We start from the raw sequence: 18,849 nt of genomic DNA, 5'->3' as shown, positions 1-18,849 counted from the left end.
AGGAGAAGCAACTGCGTGATTAGAAGGTTGGAACTTGCAGTCCCACCCCCTGACCTCCAGGGAAAGGAGGGGGGCTGGAGATGGAGTTCAATCACCAAAGGCCAATGATTTAATCAATGGTGCTTAAAGTAATGAAGCCTCCATAAAAATTTAAATGAGAGCTTCCAGACTGGTGAACACATGGAGATTGGGGGAGAGTGGCACCTGGGGAGGAGGATATGGAAGCTCCTTGCCCCGTCCCCATCCCTTGCCCTGTGCATCTCTTCCATGTGGCTGTTCCTGAGTTACGGCCTTTACTAACAGACCACTAATCTAGTCAATAAAATGTTTCTCTGAGTTCTGTGAGCTGCTCTAGCAAATTAATCAAACCCAAGGAGGAGGTCATGGGAACCTCTGATTTCTAGCCAGTCCGCCAAAGCACAGGGGATGATCTGACACGTACAACAGGCGTCAGAAGTGAGGTGGGAGTAGGGAGTCGGCCTTGGAGGGCTGAATCATTAACCTGCAGATCCAGGGAAATAGTGTCAGGAGTGAGTTACAAGGTAGGACATCCAGCTAGCGCTGGAGAATCGCTTGGTGGTGTCGGGGGGTGGGGGGCACCCCACACATTAGAATTGTAACCTCTCTCCTTGAAAAAACCCGTCTGCCCACTGTTGGGGCTAGGCAAGACAGGAAAATAAACCAAGGAATCTTCTCTCCACCAAAGGCCCAAGCTTTCCCACCACAGGTGAGGCCAGAAGAGGCGGTTGCCCTGGTCATCCAGAGGCCCCAGCTTCCAGCAGCTGCGGCGTGGAACAGACGACTAGCCGAAGGCATGGGCTAAAGCCCAGGTTCCCTGTGCTGACACATGGCTGACCTCGGCTTGGCCGCTGCCCTCTTGAGCCTCAAATTTCTCACCTGTTACACAGGGACATTAATAACTGCGCTATAAAATAGAGGTGTTAAAAGAAATCCTAACCGCCCCAGTAAGAAAAGCAATCACAACCAGCACGTACTGGGTAGGGGCTGTGTGCCGGCCACTGTGCGAAGAACTTTCGTAGTTCTTCTTCCCTGATTGTCCAACCAGAGAGGAGAGAGTCTACATCATGTCTATTTTGACAGAGGACCCAAGGGCCCAGAGAGGTTACGTGACCTGCCCTGGGTCACACAGCAAAGTAGAGGCCAAATGCCATTGACCCCTGGACTCACTGGACAGCTGAGCTGAGGTCTTAACCACACCTCTCCTCTCTCTAAAGGGTAGATGTATCAACCTCCAAGTCTGGTTCGGCATTCATAACACATCTTGTTTATGGACTTTTTATTTTCTTCCCCAAAAGAGGAAGGCTGGCAGACCGGCTGCTGCTTCTCTGGGATGGGTTGTTTTAAATCCACTGCTCCCCAAGCCCTGAAGGCAGGGGCTCCCCAAGGAAGTGGCTGGCTTCACTCCCTCTTGAGGCCCGCGGGCTGTCACTGGTGATCCTCAGAGGCTTCAGTTAGGGCAATTCCTGAGGGTCAGTGATTTGGTAGCAGGTGCCCGGCACCTTAAAAATGCACACCCCCGGGTGCCTGGGTGGCTCAGTTGGTTAAGCGACTGCCTTCGGCTCAGGTCATGATCCTGGAGTCCCAGGATCGAGTCCCGCATCAGGTTCCCTGCTCAGCATGGAGTCTGCTTCTCCCTCTGACCCTCCCCTCTCTCATGTGCTCTCTCTCTCTCAAAAAAAAAAAAAAATGCGCACCCCCTTTAGGCTAGCAATTCCAATTTTCTGGACCAGACCAATGTGTAAAGATGCCCAGTCAGGGATGTTCACTGCATTTGGTTTTACAAGATGAAAAAGTTCTGGAGATCGGTTGCAGGACAACGTGAATACACTTAACACTCCTATACTATAGACCTAAAAATGGTCGAGATGTTTAATTTTATGTTATGTATATTTTACAATTAAAAATAGAAAGAAAAAAAAAGATGTTCACAGCAGAGTGGTTTACATGAAAGAGAAACTACCAATGGCCAATCTCTCAGTGCTAGAGGATTAATTGAATAAATGATGGTTTACCCAAACAAATCAAAACTAGTAAGAAGGGAAGTGGGGGGGCGGTCAGCAAACTTCGACCCCTGGACCAAATCTAGCAGGTTGTTTTTGTACATGAAGTTTTAATGGCATAAAACGACACCCACTCATTTGCATTCTGTGCTACAACAGCAGAGATGAGACCATATGAGATCAGTGGAGGCAAACCCACAGGCCCCTAAGCCCAAAATACATCCTATCCAGCCCTTTAAAAAATACATCCTATCCAGCCCTTTAAAAAACTCTGCTGACCCTGACTTAGAAGACCGAAGACCCAGAAAAATGCTAAGAAATATATTGGGGGGTGGAGACAGGAAGTTGGCTCCCCAGGGTCACCATAGTGTGAGTTCAACTTTAAAAAGCAAAATGTAAATAATGTATATTTACCCACGCGTTTATAAATGCACTGTTAGATGGTTCTGTCTGCATGGCGGGACAGGATGAATTTTATTGTCTTCTCTTGACTTTTCTGTGCTCTCCAAGCTTCTGTATTAAAAATACATTACTTCCCAACACTAGAAGAAATGATAATCCTGTGGCCCAACAGAAGCGTTACCTAACGCCACAGTGACAATCACATGTTGCAGTATAAATGTATCAAATCCAAATGTTTTTAACACCTTAAACTCACAGAATGTTGTAGATCAAATATATCTCATTTTTTAAAAATGTTATCACTTTTGGGGCACCTGGGTGGCTCAGATGGTTAAGCATCTGCCTTCAGCTCAGGTCATGATCCCAGGATCATGGGATCGAGCCCCGCATCAGGCTCCTGGCTCAGCGAGGAGCCTGCTTCTCCCTCTGCCTCTGCCTCTCCCCCTGCTCATGCTCTCTATCTCTGTGTCTCAAATGAATAAATAAAATCTTAAAAAAAAAAAAATGTATCACTTTTATTATCAGGTCAGACAAACAGTAAATACCATTTTCTCACTGACTTGGCCCCTCCAGGGAGCGAGTGAGGAGGGTGAGGCTCTCCCTGGATGGGTCACAAGTCCATTGTATGAACAACCCCCTCCCCTCCTGGAGTTTACAACCTGGAGGGGTCCGGGAGGGGGTGGGGGAGAAGGCCCCGTGGGAATTCTTATAACAAGCCCAGAGAGGTGCCCCTCTAGCTAAAATGACCAGACACCCAAAAGGGTGGATCTGATTTTCAGCTGAGGCGAGTGCGGGGGTTGCTCTAGGGGATCTCGCCAGGGAGGTGAAATTAGAACATGTACTGGGGTGCTGGGTCCTGACTTCGTTAGGCCTGTTGAGTGCTCAAAACTCCACCCTGATGACAAAGGGACCGTTACCCCCGATACCATACTCGCTTTCAAAGCTTCCTGGGTGCCCTTGCTGCTCCATCTTACAGGTGGGAAAGCTGAGGCTCGGAGGAGTTCAAGGACTCTCCCCTCCAGGTTATGCAGCGGCATAGGATGGAGACAGGATTTGAATCCAGGACTGTCTGACTCTCCAGCTTCACAGACTCTCCACGATGTGGGTTTCATCCCTGTCAGGAATCAGTTTTTCGGCCGCTTCCTTAATAACTCAGAGTCCGCTGAACAACGGACAAACCATCCACATCTCAGCCACCTCCCAGCTGTGCACGCCCTGTCAAGGGCTAGAGTGAGTGATTACTATCCCTGTTCTCAGATGGGAACCTGGAGGTTTCAGTGAGGAGGGCCACACACCTGCACGCCTGGTAGTGCTCCAGCTTCAGAGGGGACAGCTCCTGTTCCCTAAAGATGACCCCCTCCCAATCTTGCTGCCTGCCATATAGATGGCCAGGGAGCCCTTCCAGAAAGCATAAGCCAAAAGGGCCACGTGGAGGAAGCATCATACGGGCCTGAGAGCAAACCCACTTCTCAGCCTCCAGGGCATCCTCTGTGAAATGGGCTCCCACCAAGTGTGGATGGATCAGCAAGCCTCGGAGGAGAGAACAGCAGCTGGTTTCTATCTGTGTATTGTCTCTAAAGCCACCAGCCCAGATGGGGGCTGGGAGCCTTGCACAAGACTCTTTATCTGGAAGCAGAACTCAGACTCCAGCTTTGCAGCAGGCACCTGGCTGCCTGGGCTGCCCCAGGCTACTCATTAACGAGTGCAAGGCCTTGGGAATGGGCCTGCCTAGGAGTCTGCTCCCAGCCTGGGGGGAGGGAAGAGCCGTGCTGGATGGTGTGGGCGTGCTGGATGGTGTGGGCGACAGGGTCAGAAAGTAGGTGGGGTTCAAATCCTTCCTTGCAGTGTGACCCTGGGGAGAGTCAATTCACCTCTCTGCGCCTCAGTTTCCCCATCTGTACAATGGAGATAATATCAGTGTCTAACTCCTAGGGCTACTTTGAGGACTGCATGAGTCTGTAAAGTACCTAGCAGTACCTGATACACCGTAAGTGCTCAATGAATGTACCTGCAATTTTTACAGAAAGAACAGCAGAGCCCACATCCTAAGACTGTTGTGGGCTAAAATGCACCACTATACATTAAACCTCTCCGTGCCGAATCGAGCATGCTAGTAAAGAGTTTAATAAGTGCTCGTGATTATTCTTACTGACATTTGTGACCAGTATGGCAACGACTCTGGAGGCTGACATGGACTAGAACAACTCTATGCCCACTCAGCCAGGGAAGTGTCCTGAGCCACCAGGGATACGCCTGCCTAATGTCACAGCATAAAGAACCGGAGGTCTCCATGGGGTCACAGGGCCTCGGGGGGGCGGGGCTTGATCACAGGGATGGGGTCAGGTCCACCATGGGTAGCAGTGGGCCAGGGTCTTCAGGGCCTTTCTCCTAGTCCTGGCTTCCTAGGTGACCCCAAATCAACCAAACTCCAAGTCCTTGGTCAGGGCACTACCTTCCCTCCTGGGAGAAATTTCTGCCTAAGAAGCCAGGATTTTCACATTCCAGAACAGAGTCTACTAGGGGGTCATGAAATCAACTCAAAGGGTCAGGAATATCACTTTTATAAAAGAAAACAGAATAGAGCAGAGCCCTAAAGATGCTGAAGATGTGAGTTATCATTCTGCGAGACGGGTTTCACTTTCAAGCGTGTGTGGATATGTGAGCACAGGTGGCATCTGTCGTAAAATCTATTTCTTACCAAAGGTCATAACAAAAAGACTTTCAAAACCCCAATAGTAAGGATGTTTTAGATCAAGGTGAAGAAGTCATCTGCAGAAAAGTCAGGTTCCTACCCCAGGAAACCCCTTTTAAAAACACTGTGATCCTGAACTGGGGGAAAAATAAAAGCTTCTGTAAATATGAGACAGTCAGCAAAATGTCATTAAGGTCTGTAGATTAGATAAGAGAATTGTGTCAATGTTAAACGTCCTGGGGTTGATAATTGCGTGTGCTTATATAAGAGAATGAATGGCACTGCTCTTACGAAATACATAGGAAGGATTAGGAGGAGTAAAGGGGCATCATGCCTGTAATTTACTCCCTGATGAGTCAGCAAAAAAAAAAGTTTTAATGTGACTATTTTTATAGCATATAGAGATGAAGCAAATGTAACAAATGTTAACAATGGGAAAATCTCAGTGAAAGGTATACAGGAGTTCACTGTATTCTCCTTTCCACTTTTCTGAAAGTTTTCAATTTTTTAAAAAGAAAAAGTTTAGGGGTGCCTGGGTGGCTCAGTCGGTTGAACAACCAACTCTGAGTTTTGGCTGGGTTGATGATTTCATGGGTGGTGGGATCAGCCGGGAGGGGCTCTGCGTTAAGCAGGGAGTCTGCTTAAAGATTCTCTCCCTCTGCCCCTCCCCTCACGCAGGCACTCACGCTCTCTCAAATGAACAAATCCTTAAAAAAAGACCCAAAAAATAAAAAGAGTTTAATAAAGAGACAATTGGGACAGTAGCCCCAAGTCCTGATGGGAGCATCCTATCTGTGCTGGGAACCAAGCATCTCACCCTTTTACATATGTCTGAGCCCAATCCTCAGAACTAACTCAACGAGGCCCCATCACTGCTCGGTGGCAGAGCCAGCATGGGGTCCAGGCCAGACTCGAAAATCAGTGCTCAGCATTTGTAAGGCTGTCTCCCCGGCACAGGCAGGCGGAGGGGGCCGACCCAGGCCATGAAGCCACCACCCCGAAGTGACATGTGGATGAGGCCCCGGAGCCCTGGGGGTTCTGCTTCCTCCTCCTCAACCCTGGAGGAGACCCTGAGAGCCCAAGGACCGCACATCGGGGAGACGCCAACACCACTGAGAGGACGAATGCCACTTACGTTTTGGAGGCTCCTCAGCAAGGGCTGTTGTTCTGGACCTAATACAACGAGAGGAAGCAAAGAAGGAAAGAGAAGATCTGGTCAGATTGTGACTATACGCGGGACTCGGAGTCTTCTTGCACGCTGGGAGGGGCCAAGTCAACAGCGGGCTGCCCAGGCAGCCGTGCACACACGCAGACACACACAGACCCACGTGTTCACACACACACACACACAGAGGCTCCCCCCAGCTGCAACCCTAAGCCACTGCCCGGCCCCAGAGGCCTGCACCAGAGCAGCCTAGGCATGGGCCCAAGTCTGTGGAAGACTATTCCCTGTGAGCTCAGGGACACACCACGGCTAGACGGAGGGGCGGAGGGAGGCCCTGGGGGCCCCAGACTCTTGGAGAAGACGATAACTCATCGACTGGTTAAAGTCTCCAAGAATCACCATACCAAGGGAATCTGTTGAACTTTGCTGAGTCAAGCAGTCCCCAAATGTGAATGACCCCTGAAGCCTTGTTTTTTTTGTTAGTTTTTTTTTTTTTTTTAACAGAACACCTCCTGTTCTCTGGCACTCAGTTTGGGGAAAAAATGCAAGTTGGGGTAGATCACCGCTGTCTCTCATCCACCAGCAGAGCTGTGCTGGAAGGCTCCCCTGGTTTCCTAGAATATGAAAATGCAGAAAACCAGGAAATGGCTCCTTATCAACCAGGATCACACATTTCAATGAACAGGTAAATGGATTAGCAGAGCAGGGAAGGGGGTAATGGTGGGAGGGCAGAAAGAGGCCTGCAGGGTGGACAAGTCTTTCCTCAATGGACCTGAGGCCCTGCCCTTGCAGCCCCTTCCTCAGACTCAGAAACATGGCCCCAGCAGTCTGCAGAGCTCCCTGTCCCCCAAATCAGACAACCTCATTGCTATGGCAGCGCCCCCACATTCAATGGGCTAACCTAGGTGCCCAGTGGTCAAGGCACTGTGGGGTAGGAATATTCAGTCAGTAATCTGTTAAGGGGCTCCTGGCTGGCTGTCAGTAGAGCATGCGACCGTTGGTCTCAGGGCTGTAAGTTCAAGTCCCACGTTGAGGGGAGAGATTACTTAAGAATAAAATATATATATAGTATATATATATTTAAAAATTTCTTGAGCACCTACTGTGTGCCAGGCACTGTTTTAGGTCCTGGGAACCCGGCAATGAACAACACAGCCGAGGTGCTTGCTCTCATGGAGCCCAGAACCCCATGGTAAAGGCCAACATGCGACACGGACGCCACGGAGGCTTTGTTTTCTGGGTGGACACGTGGCGCTGTGAAGGCGAGGGTGGGTTAGTAATGCCTGCAACAGGCGTGGGTGCCAGGGTAACGTGTAACTTGCTATCCTGGACTATACCAAGGGAAGAGGGACAAAGGGAAAGATGAAGGTAGCATGTTTAATGCACATTTATAGGCATAATGGTAAAGGAACCAGGAAAAGGAGCATAATTCTATCTGGCGTGAGACCTTAGCAGTTGACTGAGGGCAACCCAGCTCCAAGAGGAGGATAAGAATGGCACTAAGTCCCCGTGGGTATAGCCTGCTGGCACCCATGCCCCTTCTTCTGGGGACAGCCTCACATCCATTCTACCTGGACACCCATGCACATCCACTCTCAGCCCACGGGGTTCTGGGTGGGCATGTGAGCCAGGCCTAGCCAATCAGAGGGGCTGTGACAGTTGGCTCAAGGACAAGCACGTGACCAAGCCTGGACAATGAGAGTGATGACAAGGGCTCGTGCTAAGAATATTGGGGAAAAAAGAAGGCTCTTTCTAGACTGAGATGGCTATGCTGGGAGGGGATGCATCCTATGCAGCTGAGAGTAACCAACACAGGAGCCCAGAAATGGACAGAAAGAAACAATCCTGATGACATATCTCAGCACCTGGATCCAGCCATGCCTGAAGTATGACCCTGGGGCTTTTCAGTTAAGAGTCAGTAAATGTTCTTTCTTTTCTTTGTTCTTTCTTTTCTTTTCTTTTTCTTTCTTTCTTTCTTTTTTCTTTTTTTCTTTCTTCTTTCTTCCTTCCTTCTTTCTCGCTCTCTCTCTTTTTCTTTCCTTCCTTCCTTCCTTCCTTCCTTCTTCCCTCCCTCCCCTACTCCCACCCTCCCTTGTTTTTTTAAAGTTAGTTTGAACTGATTTCTACAACTTGCAACTCTAAGAATCCAGACCTATGCCCTGTCTCAGATATGCCGTATAACTTTATGCATGCCCCTTTAACTGATGTTCAGGCCATCAGAAAAGTGCGGCACAGATAAAATGACATCTGAGGTCACCCTGCAGCCCTGGTACTCTCAGCCAGTAGCAAAGGTTAGGACTGACCCTCCCAGACCCCTGGGCATTTGGCCGGAGATGGAGAAATCAGCCCTTCTCAAAGTTAAGCCTGGAGGGCTTCTTAAAACTTGCTAGGCCCCACCCCCAGGGTCTGAGTCAGCAGGTCTGGCGTGGGGCCCCTGATTCTAACGAGCTCCCAGGTGATGACCAGACCGCACATCCCGTGACCACATTTCGAGAACCTAGACTCTAAATCTGTTCTACACTTTCCAGTTGCTTGGGGCACGTGCCCCGTGTAAAAATAAAGCCCCAGCCAAGCAGAAGATCTCGGCAACCTCAGTCCTCAATGAGATCCCCGGTTGCAAGGATGCACCAGTATTTAAACAACTGACGCACCAGGTCCCAGCGTCCATCCATCCTACTGCGATGCTTCCAGCCAGCCCTCCACCCTGGGATTCAACTAAAAAGTGAGGCTGTGTAAGAGTGAGAAGGCGCCTTCTTGGGTTCCAGCAGGCCCCACGCTGGTGTTCCAGGAGCTGCGAGCATCCCCCGACGGCTCCCCACACCAGGCAGCATGCCAGCACGAAGTAAGTCCCACTTCAGACCTGATCCTGACACACGGCCTCAGGCTGCCCTGCTGTCAGCACCGCCTGGCTGGCCCTGGGCTCTCCCTGATTTACATCCGACTTGGCTGCCTCGAAACGCCTCCTGTGGCTTTTGGACCGTGGACACTGTTCAGTGGAAAACGGCTTCCCCACCAGCATCCTTTCCAAAGTGGCGCTGGCCCAGAGGGCCTGGCCTGGCCTGGCTCAGCCGCCTCCCAACTGTGTGGCCTTGGGCGAGTTACCTGCGGTCTCTGGGGCTTCAACTTTTCACATGCAAAATGGGAATGATGGTATCTGTTGGGATGGTTGGGGAGATGATGCTGACCAGGAAACCGCCCTGGTTTAGGAAGGGTTGCAGGTGCCCAAGAGCTGGGACTGACCTCCTTTACTCCAAGTGTGGTCCCCAGACCAGCAGCCTTGACAACGGCCTGGGAATTGGTTAGAAACGCAGACTCTCAGGGCCCAGTTCAGTCGTCCCGCATAGAAAGGGGCATCTTAACAAGCTCTCCAGGGATGTCTATGGCTTTCAAGTCTGAGGAGCACCAGTATGTGTCATCATCATTGCTGTTGCTGCCATATCCCAGGACCGGGCCAAGATGTAGCAACGACCCCCAGGCTGGGGCAACGGCAATCAGGGCTCAGAGGTAAGGAAATGTTGGAGAGGGCAGAAAGCTCCTCCCGTGCCTCTGAGCCTCACGACTACCGAGGAGCCCCTCTGGCGCCCTGCAGTGAGACTGAGCGAATAGGTACCGATCACCGGACTGCACTCTCGGGCTCAGCCAAGGTAACAAGATACACTGAAAACATTCCAGGTCTCAGATTTAGGGCTTCCTTCCAGCAGAGTATGGCTGCCTCTGAGCCTCTCTGCAGAAGGCTGAATCTTTAGCATTCAAGGGGGCAGATTACCCTCCCTGCCTGGAGCCCAAGGCCCAGAACCCACAGCAGAGGCTGAAAGCGGAGGGGCTCCCAGGGAAGGTGCGGGTCTCAGCCTGATGGGGGGGTGCGCCAAGCCCCACATGGAGCGCTGGGGGGGTGGCCTGGAGCTGCCCCTGGGAAAGCGCTAAGGGTCCCCACTGGCGGGCTAGAAGCGGACTAGAAGCCCCGGTGAATGAATGGAGCAGAATGTCTCCCCCTGCTCAGGATCCACTGGCAACTCATTTCCATGCCCCGGGCCTGGCCAGACCTAACCGAGGAAGCAGCCGGTGGGGGGGCTGGAGGGGGTTGCACTGGGGCATCCTGGAGAGTTCGAGGGGGGCTGCCAGGTGGAACAGCAGTATGTCCAGAGCAGTATGTTCAGAGACACCAGACAATGACCAGATGTAGAGGCAAAAAAAAAAAAAGAAAGAAAAAAAGAAGAAAAAACCCCACATTGAAAAATACAGGCTTGAATTCTAAAATTCTAAAACTCTGTCTATGCGGACAACACAAAACATGCCTGTGGTCCAGAGCTGCCCCTGGGAGACCATTTTACAGCAACTGGTACTGTTTTTTCAGGCCTGGGACTTGATCCTGCATCCAAACCCTGGTGCCCCAGGCCGCTGGGATAATTCATTCGACTATTTTATGGTCAGCTCCATGAGCGTATGGCCATGATTTGGTCGTCTGGTTCACCTGGCACATCCCCAGGGCGTAGAACCAATAAGTATGGATGGAGATGGGTGAATATTATTTTCAAGCCCGGACCCACAATAGGCTCTCATTTCAGGGTAGAGGGGATCAGACAGCCTTTATTTGTGTCCTGAGCACCTACTGTGTGCCAGGCTGGACACTGAAGCATCTATCCCTCCCCTGATGTGACCTCAGTCAGGTGAACAGATAAAAGGCGAGACCACAAAGATCTGAACTCTGCCCTACAGAGGAGGCTCTGAGCAAGGTGAGATGATGTATACTTTGTCTCAATGGATCCTTTTTGAGTCCTTACTATGTGCCAGGCACAGTTAAGGGGCTGAAGGAAAGCTTCATGAAGCAGGCAGCTTCAAGGTGACCCTTGAAGAAGGGGAATAAGAAGAGAAGGGAGATGGGTGCCTGGCGGGTTCAGTCAGTAGAGCATGAGACTCTTGGTCTCAGGGTTTTGAGTTCGAGCCCCATGGTGGCATGGAGCCTACTTAAAAAAAAAAAAAAGAAGAAGAAGGGAGGACGGGCCTTGTGGCAAGAGCATGGGCAGAGCCAAGAGAGCCCGAGGCTCGGTTTAGGAGCAGAAATCAGCCAAATCACGAGGAGGTGGGGAGAAGTGGCAGCAGATGAGTGTAAACACTGGCCAGAGGCCAGAACCTGCAGGGCCTCGCATGTCAGGCCAAGGAGTGTGAACCTGATTTCACAAAGCACTAGGGAGCCACTGAAGACCCCTGAGCAGGAGAGTGGCATGCCCACGGACGGTACAGAGGGGTGCCTAAGAGGCATGGAGGCTGGCAAGGAGCCTATTGTCTCAAGCTGTAGGGCTATCCCCCCAGAGAGGAGATACCAAGTGCCATCTGGTGAGAGCATGAATGTCCTTGAAATCACGGCCCGGGTCTTCCATGAGGCCTCGGCAGCCATCATCCCCAGGTGCCAATTGGCTATAGGGCAAGAGGGCAGAGCCCTCGGGACCACCCCCTTCCGGTGCCCTTCACCCACTAAGCATGACTTTGCTGGAATCCACTTCACCCCTCCACCCTGCACTGCTTCACCCCGAACCTGGCTTGGGTTAAGGACTTTCTGCTGGAAAGGGGATGGTGGAACCTGGCAGCGAATGGCTTAGCACTTTTCTTTTGTGTGCAAAGAAGAGCTATGGGGGAAGAGCAGGTCTCTCCAAATGTCCATCCTTGGGATCCCTCAGAGATGTGGTCCAAGCTTCTGCTTAATGGGGAGGGTAAAGCTCCAAGGGACTAGGGAGGACCCAAGTGAGCGAAACCAGAAGAACTCAACTCTCCTGCCCTCCAGCCCTCTTGCAAATTGCCTTGATTCTATCCCGCACCACCGCCAGGAGCCAGAGCTGCCCACAGGAGCCAGGAGGTCCTGCTGTCCAGGACCCCCCACCCCGGTTTCTGCAGGTGTCTCCCGGGCAGCCAAGTCCTAAGGAATCTTTTGGATTGGTACAGCTTTGTCCTCTCACTCCCCCTTCCCATTAGCTGTGTTAAAATTAGCATCTGAATTGTGAACATTGTCATCAAGAGTTCCAGGCAGAGGTAAAAACACGGCCTCGAGATTTACCTGTTTAACAGAATCACTGAATGGAGCCTGAGTCTGGGGAAGAACCACAAATTTGTGAACAATGGCCCTTTTGATAGCTTATCAGCCTGGCTTGGACCTCAGCCTCCTGATCCCTAAAATGGATGGCGGGGAGCCTTCACTCAAAGATCCCAAAGTCTCCACACTCCCTGGCCAGAGGACCACTCTCCCTCAGACCTTCCCCACTTTTCCCTGCCTGGACCATTGCCTGCCCTTGGCAGAAGCCACCTGGAATTGTTCATTAACCTCTTCCTGATACAGATCTTCTCCCCTCCCGTGAGACTGAGCCACTTGAGTGCAGGGGCTGTTTTATTTACTTATCCCTGCCCTCCTGGCCTTGGCCTTCTGCCTGACACCCCGTAGGTGCTCAGTGCGCATCTGCCATGCCGCTGGGGGGATAAGGACGGGCTCTGGTTCTAGTTCCCCTTCCTATTCAATCTCAGCTGTGTGAGCTGCAGCAAGTCACTTTTCTGAGGCCGGGTGAACTCATCCAGAAGATGGGGGTAAGAACCCCTAAGTCAGGCACAGGCCTTAAATGCAGGAAGGGAGATAAGGCATCTGGGGTGCTCCTTCCCATCTCAGAATGCTGAGTGGCCTCAGCCTGCTTCTTTGCCCACCTTCAGGGAAGTTCAGAGTCACCGGGTGGGTGCTCTGCATTCACTGAGCTGGCAGCGCGTGTGGTGATTAAGGCAGGCCAGACTAGGTGAGTGATTCCCAAATGCAGACTGGCTGTTCAGAGTGGCCTGGCAGATCTGTATGTTCTGACAAGCGGCAGTTCCACAATGGTCCATTGTTTGAAGAGTGAGTGGCAAAACCAAGAACAGTATGATGCCATTTTCGGTAACACTAAAACAAAACTACAGTTAGCTTGCTGAACATGTCCTAAATAGCCCCAGATCAATGAGGAAATCCAAACTGAAATGAAAACTGATCTAGAATGTAATAAAAAAGTATACGTTCCTGTAGACAGCCGAGAGATACGGTTAAAGCTGTGTGCAGAGGAAAATGTATAACCTTACAGGCCTTTATTGTTATTGGAGAAAGAGACAGACAAATAGACAGACTGAAGATTAGAGTGCACTTTTTTTTAATGATCTTTGAGGATCACTTTTAGTTTATACAGTTTTGTATTGCTTGAGGTATATATATTTTTTTGAAGATTTTATTTATTTGAGAGCGAGCGAGCACCCAAGAGCCAGGGGAGGGGAAGAGGGAGAGGGAGAAGCAGGCTCCCCCTGAGCAGGGAGCCCAATGTGGGGCTCCATCCCAGGACCCTGAGATCATGACCTGAGCCGAAGACTGACGCTTAACCAACTGAGCCACCCAGGCACCCCGAGGTGTATTATTTTTGTAACTAAAAGAATTCTTTGACATATTCTCATAAAGTTAACATCTATGGACCCTAGGACCGAGCAGTCCCACTCCTAGAGAAATGTACAATATAAGCTCACTGAAACACTTATACAGGAATGCTCACAGCAGCTTCATTCATAATCACCCCAACCTGGAAACACCCCAACGTCCATCAACAGGTGACTCCATACAATGGAATACTATTCAGCAATAAAAGGAATCACCTCGTGATAAACTCCACAGCATGGATGGATCTCAAAAACATCAAACAGAAAGAAGCCAGACACTAAAGAGTATCCACCAAACAAGTCCATTTATACGAAGTTCTAGGCTTGGCAAAACTAATTCAGGGTGACAAAAATCAGAAACTCCTCACCTCCGGGAGGGGAAGGGCATGAGACGACTAACTTTCTAGGGGAGCTGGAAATATTCTCTATCTTGATCTGAGTGGTAGTTACACAGGTGTATAAATTTGTCAAAATTCATCAAACTGTAACAGACTCTTTGCATTTCATGGCATGTAAATTAGATCTCAATTTAAATTAAAAAAAAAAAAAACACATGATTTTTTATACAGATTCCCAGGCTCCACCCCATGGGGATTGATTCAGTGTGTCCATGCTGGACCTGGGAATCTGAATTTGTAAAAGAGTAACTCAAGTCATTCTCTGCCTGATTATAGAGTTACCACTGACCAACCCCTGGCAGCTACACTCCCCTTCCCTTTTATTGTTTTGGGTGATTTGTTGTTTGTACATTGATTTTTACAAGAGAGTTGGGTGACTCACAGAGCTTTAGAAACAGCACAGCAGTTTCCATTCTTTCTGCCCTCTCTGGGCCACTCATAGCCCCTGCCCCTCAGCTCAGGTTTCCAAATGAAGCCTCTGTGGGAGGGGAAACCCCAAAGCCCTGTCCAGGGCAGACATAATTCACCCTAAAGACTCCTGGGCTTCATGCTCCCTGGGAGGTCAAAGCCAGTAAGCTAATGGCCTGTGTACCTATTAAACAGCATGTCCAGGCCTCCACCTTGTGTTTACAAAAAGAGCTCAGGGCAAGATTCACTGGCATGGAAAATGCTTTGCGCCCTGACCAGCGGTGGCCTGGCCACCCTCGGTTTCCTGGACCCCAGCCTAGTTCCCCACCTACCATCAGGGGTCTTCTGGGCTCCTGGGTTTAACTAGCTTTGCCACTGTTGCCCCTAAACCCAGTCTGATGCCGTTTCTATCCCTGCTGCTCTAGAATAAAGCTCAAGCCCGTTTACCCAATGCTCAGGCCCTTCTACCACCTGGCCCCTGTTTTCTCCAGCAGGAACCCTGCAAGGTTTATTCTACAAACATGCTTGGCTATTTCATGCCACTGTGCCTTTGTACCTGCTATGTCCCCTGCCCAGAACGCCAGCCCATACTGTTCCTCCGCTCACAGAAGATGCCAGCTCTGACATCACCTCCTCTAAGAGGCTGAAGTGCCTTCTGCCTATGACCCCGCCATCGGTGCATCGGTGAGTCTTCACAGCATGCCTCGGATGGCATGGTCAGTGCCCTATCTCCCTCTGGACTTTGAGCACCTCGAAAGCCAATATTCTACCCCAAATCCAGTGCCAGGCCAGAGCTGACCTTAGCAAGATTTATTAAACAACTAGAAGAGGCACATTTAAAAAGAGCTCTCTTTCACACTCGAAGGCCACCCTGGGCATTTCCACAACCACAACTCCTCCCCAGAATCCATAAATTCAAACAAACACTTGCGCCACGATAAGTTGGCCAGCGCAGAGGAGTGAGATGTAGCCCCAAAGAATCTGACTCTTGCTTCTGACCTTCTGCAGAAGTGAGTGATCAGCCTGTACCTGCCAGGGTGACCCTGGGCTTCCAAGGCCAGCCCTATTCCCGCCCAGACCCCCTCCAGCTGTGGCTAAGCTGCATTCTGGGCGCTCCTTGTAATTTATTTGTCAGCTCTTTCCTATATACAGGAATGTGTTCAATGACTCACTAGTGTCTTATCGTTTCGGGACCTTTGGAAAGACTTTCAGAGAAGTACAGCTCCCAAGTCCTCTGACAGGCTGACAGGCAAACAAGTTGGGGGTTAGAAAATACCATCACCAGCGCCCAAAGCCTCCTGTGGACTTGACACCTGTGTTGGAAGAGTGGCAGGGCTCCCCGAGAAGGCACACAGAAGGGAGAATGCGTAACGGGGGACAGAATCGAGGCGCCCGTGGGTCCCGCGCTCTCTCCCTCCAACCTTGAGGACTGGAGGATCTTTGTCCCTTGTTTTCCCCAGGTCTTGACCACAGTCCAAGTTCACCTCCTCAGCACATCAGTGACTAAAGCTCCATGGGGCCCAAGCTCAGTTGGCAGAGGAAAGACCTTGGAGGCCCACTCCTGCCACCGTCCGATCAAGGCAAAGTCCCCTGGGCAGCTCTCAGTTTGCCCATCTCTAAAATGGGTACTTCCCACTAAGGCCTCCCGACTCTGCAAAGCAGATGTGACCCGATCACTGCAGGACGAGAGGAGAGGAACGGGGCAGAGGAGGCCCACTGCGACTGCATTATGGGCCAGCACAAGGGTATCCCTGAAGGACAAAAGCTCAAGAGTGCACCTTGGCCCTGCCACATACCGGTGACCTGAGACCTCGTGACACCCTCTAATCAGCAGCTACGAAGCCGAGCCGGGCTTTACAGCTTACCGCAGGCTTATTCATCCTCATCTCCCTCAATCCCCTCAAGGGCGCAGCGAGGCCGGCACTGGCGTCCTTGCTGCCCAGACAGCCAAGCTGAGGTTCAAAGAGGCCAAGAGAATCACCCAAGGTCACCTACTGACTAAGGTAGAGTAACTGAGGCACAGTAACTGAACTGAGCTCTCTGGGGACATGCTTCTGCCTCTCAGTCCCCATTTACCCCATAACGAGTCTACTCCACCCATTTTACAGATGAGGAAACTGAGGCCCCCCAAAAAAGGTTGCGCAAGGTCAACTAGGGACTGAGCCAGCCCTAAGACCTCTAGCCATTCTGCCAATCCCATCTTGTGGTGGGTTCTCAGCCAGTGCCCTCCGGCATCCCTCTAATCCCCCCAACACCATCCTGATTACATTCCTTCCCCCACCCACCGCCACACCTTTTCATGCCCACCCCACACTCCCAGGATGACTCCCTGGTCGAGAGAGAGAGGCAGGCGGTTGCTAAGCACTCACCCGCTCTTTCTCACAAAAATAAACTCCTTCTGGCTGGGAGACTCGGGATGAGATCCCCTCCCTTCCAGCCAAGAAAAAATTAAAAAGAAATTTTAAAAAGATCTCCTCCATGACATTTATTTAAACGTCAGCAGTGCCAAAGCGTGGGCCAATTTACCGAAGTCCAAACGGAGCCAGCCACGCGCCACTAAACCTCAGCCCAAAGACCCTCCGTTCAAGTGTCTGGGCAGTTACGGAGCTGATTTATTTCTCCAGGCAGGAAATGGGGGCCTGGGCTGCCTCCCAAGGCTTTGGGGCTAGTCCTAGGGGACACCAGGATCTGGCAGGGGCCAGGCAGTGACCAAAATAGCCAGGCTGGTGGCCCTGCTCAGCACACACCTCCCTCTGAATGCCGGGGGCAGGGGGTGGCCCACAGGTCCCCCCTCCAGTTTAGGCTGAAGATTTGGGGCGGTCGCAGAAGGTCCCTGAGATTCTCTATCTGGCTTTCCTGGTGGGAGGGGGACGAGAGAACCTCTTGCTCAAAAGAGGAACCCTCAGAAGGAAGGAGAAAAGGCTAGAGGAGGATGTGTCCCGCTGTCCCTGCCTGCTGCCCATTTGGCCCCCAGCTGTCCCGTGGGGCCTCGTCCTGCCACTCAAGGCGGCTGGACATTGGCACTGCCACCTGCACGCCACACACGGGCAGCACCCTTGGAGCCATGCCCCCCTATCACCTCGCCCAACTCAGTGCCTGCCCTGGAGAATCAGCTCCGGCTGGCCGGCCCTCTAGGCACCAGGGACACTCCCTCAGGTACAGCCAGGACACACAAGTGCCTGCAACCAGGGGCCCGGAGACACAGCCACGCTCAGGGACACACACGTGCACAGCCAGGTACTCGGAGACACAGTCACATACAAACAGGTTCACGCCAGACACACGCCGGGACACACAAGTGCCCACATCCTGGGACACATTGACACAGCCACACGCAGGTATCACAGACACGCCAGAATACACAGACAAGCACAACCCAAGACACAGAAGAGCAGGCAAACACTGGGACACACGAGTGCATATTGCTGGAGAAATGAAGGAACAGCCACCCTCGGAAACACAGGCACATGGAGATACATGGAGACACCCGGTGAGACAGAGACACCGACACACACACACACACACACACACACACACACACACACCTGCCGCCGGCACGAAAAGCCCAAGCCCTTTCGCTGGGGAAACAATAACAGCCTCACCAGCGGGTCTGCGCGGGCGACCCTCCGTCCCTCCCTCGGTGGCGAGAGGGGCTTGGCGGGGAGGTCCGGGCTGGCGGGAGCGCAGGGATAGGGAGGGGGCTCCGCGCGCCCGGCTCCCTGTCCCTCGGGTACCTGGGGTGGCCGCGGCGCTGCGCTCGGCTGCACTCGGTTCCACTGGCCGGGGGTGCCCTCCTGCTCGGTCTCTGGCCCGCGGGCTCCGCGCTCCGCGCTCCTTCTCCGCGTGGCTTGGGTCTCTGGGCTCGCGGTCCTCGGGGCTCGGAGCTGGCGAGCGAGCGGGGCTGCGGCCAGGGCCCGGAGCTCGGCGCTGGCGGCGGCGCGGAGGAAGCGGTAATTTATAAGCGGCTTCTTCCTGACCTCGCGCGTCTGTTGTCTGAGCAGGCAGCTCTCAGCATCACCCATCCTGCTGGGTGGAAAAATACCAGCTTGGCCGGGCCGGGGGCGGGGCCGGGGCGGGGCCGGACGCCCAGCCCCGCCCCCCATGAGGACTCACACAGACACACACACGCGCACACACATACACTCGCACACACCACACACGCACGCGCGCACGGGCTCGGACAAAGAGCCCGGGCTCGCCGAGCGCGCGCGCACACACCCTCGTGCTGCGCGGCGAACACTCGACCCACTGCTTCCCGCATTAGAGAGCACTTTTCGAGGAAACCCTTTCCCTGCAAATGCTGGTGCCAAGTGGTACAGCCGGTCCTCAGCCTCC

The 18,849-nt window shown here is 52.2% G+C and overlaps 1 protein-coding gene across 7 annotated transcripts in view; it reads right to left on the bottom strand.

Moving 5' to 3' along the window:
- SLC6A6 (solute carrier family 6 member 6) overlaps positions 1 to 18,537 on the bottom strand; it is an 84,257-nt gene extending 65,720 nt beyond the window's left edge. For 2 of the 7 annotated variants that reach the window (XM_064591607.1, XM_064591627.1), the window contains exons 1-2: positions 18,117 to 18,537; positions 6,251 to 6,288 (exon numbers count right to left, since the gene is read on the bottom strand). The gene's annotated coding sequence lies outside the window, so the exon portion shown is untranslated. The remainder of the gene's footprint in view (positions 1 to 6,250; positions 6,289 to 18,116) is intronic. The other 5 variants (XM_064591610.1, XM_064591623.1, XM_064591616.1 and 2 more) reach the window with 5 other exon arrangements.
- Between the last annotated feature and the right edge of the window lie 312 nt (positions 18,538 to 18,849).

The sequence above is a fragment of the Mirounga angustirostris genome, unplaced genomic scaffold (genome assembly GCF_029215605.1).
Source record: "Mirounga angustirostris isolate CCGP_5_RB_7025 unplaced genomic scaffold, mMirAng1.0.hap1 SCAF_1, whole genome shotgun sequence".
NCBI lineage: Eukaryota > Metazoa > Chordata > Mammalia > Carnivora > Phocidae > Mirounga > Mirounga angustirostris.
This window is presented reverse-complemented; position numbering and strand designations above follow the sequence as displayed.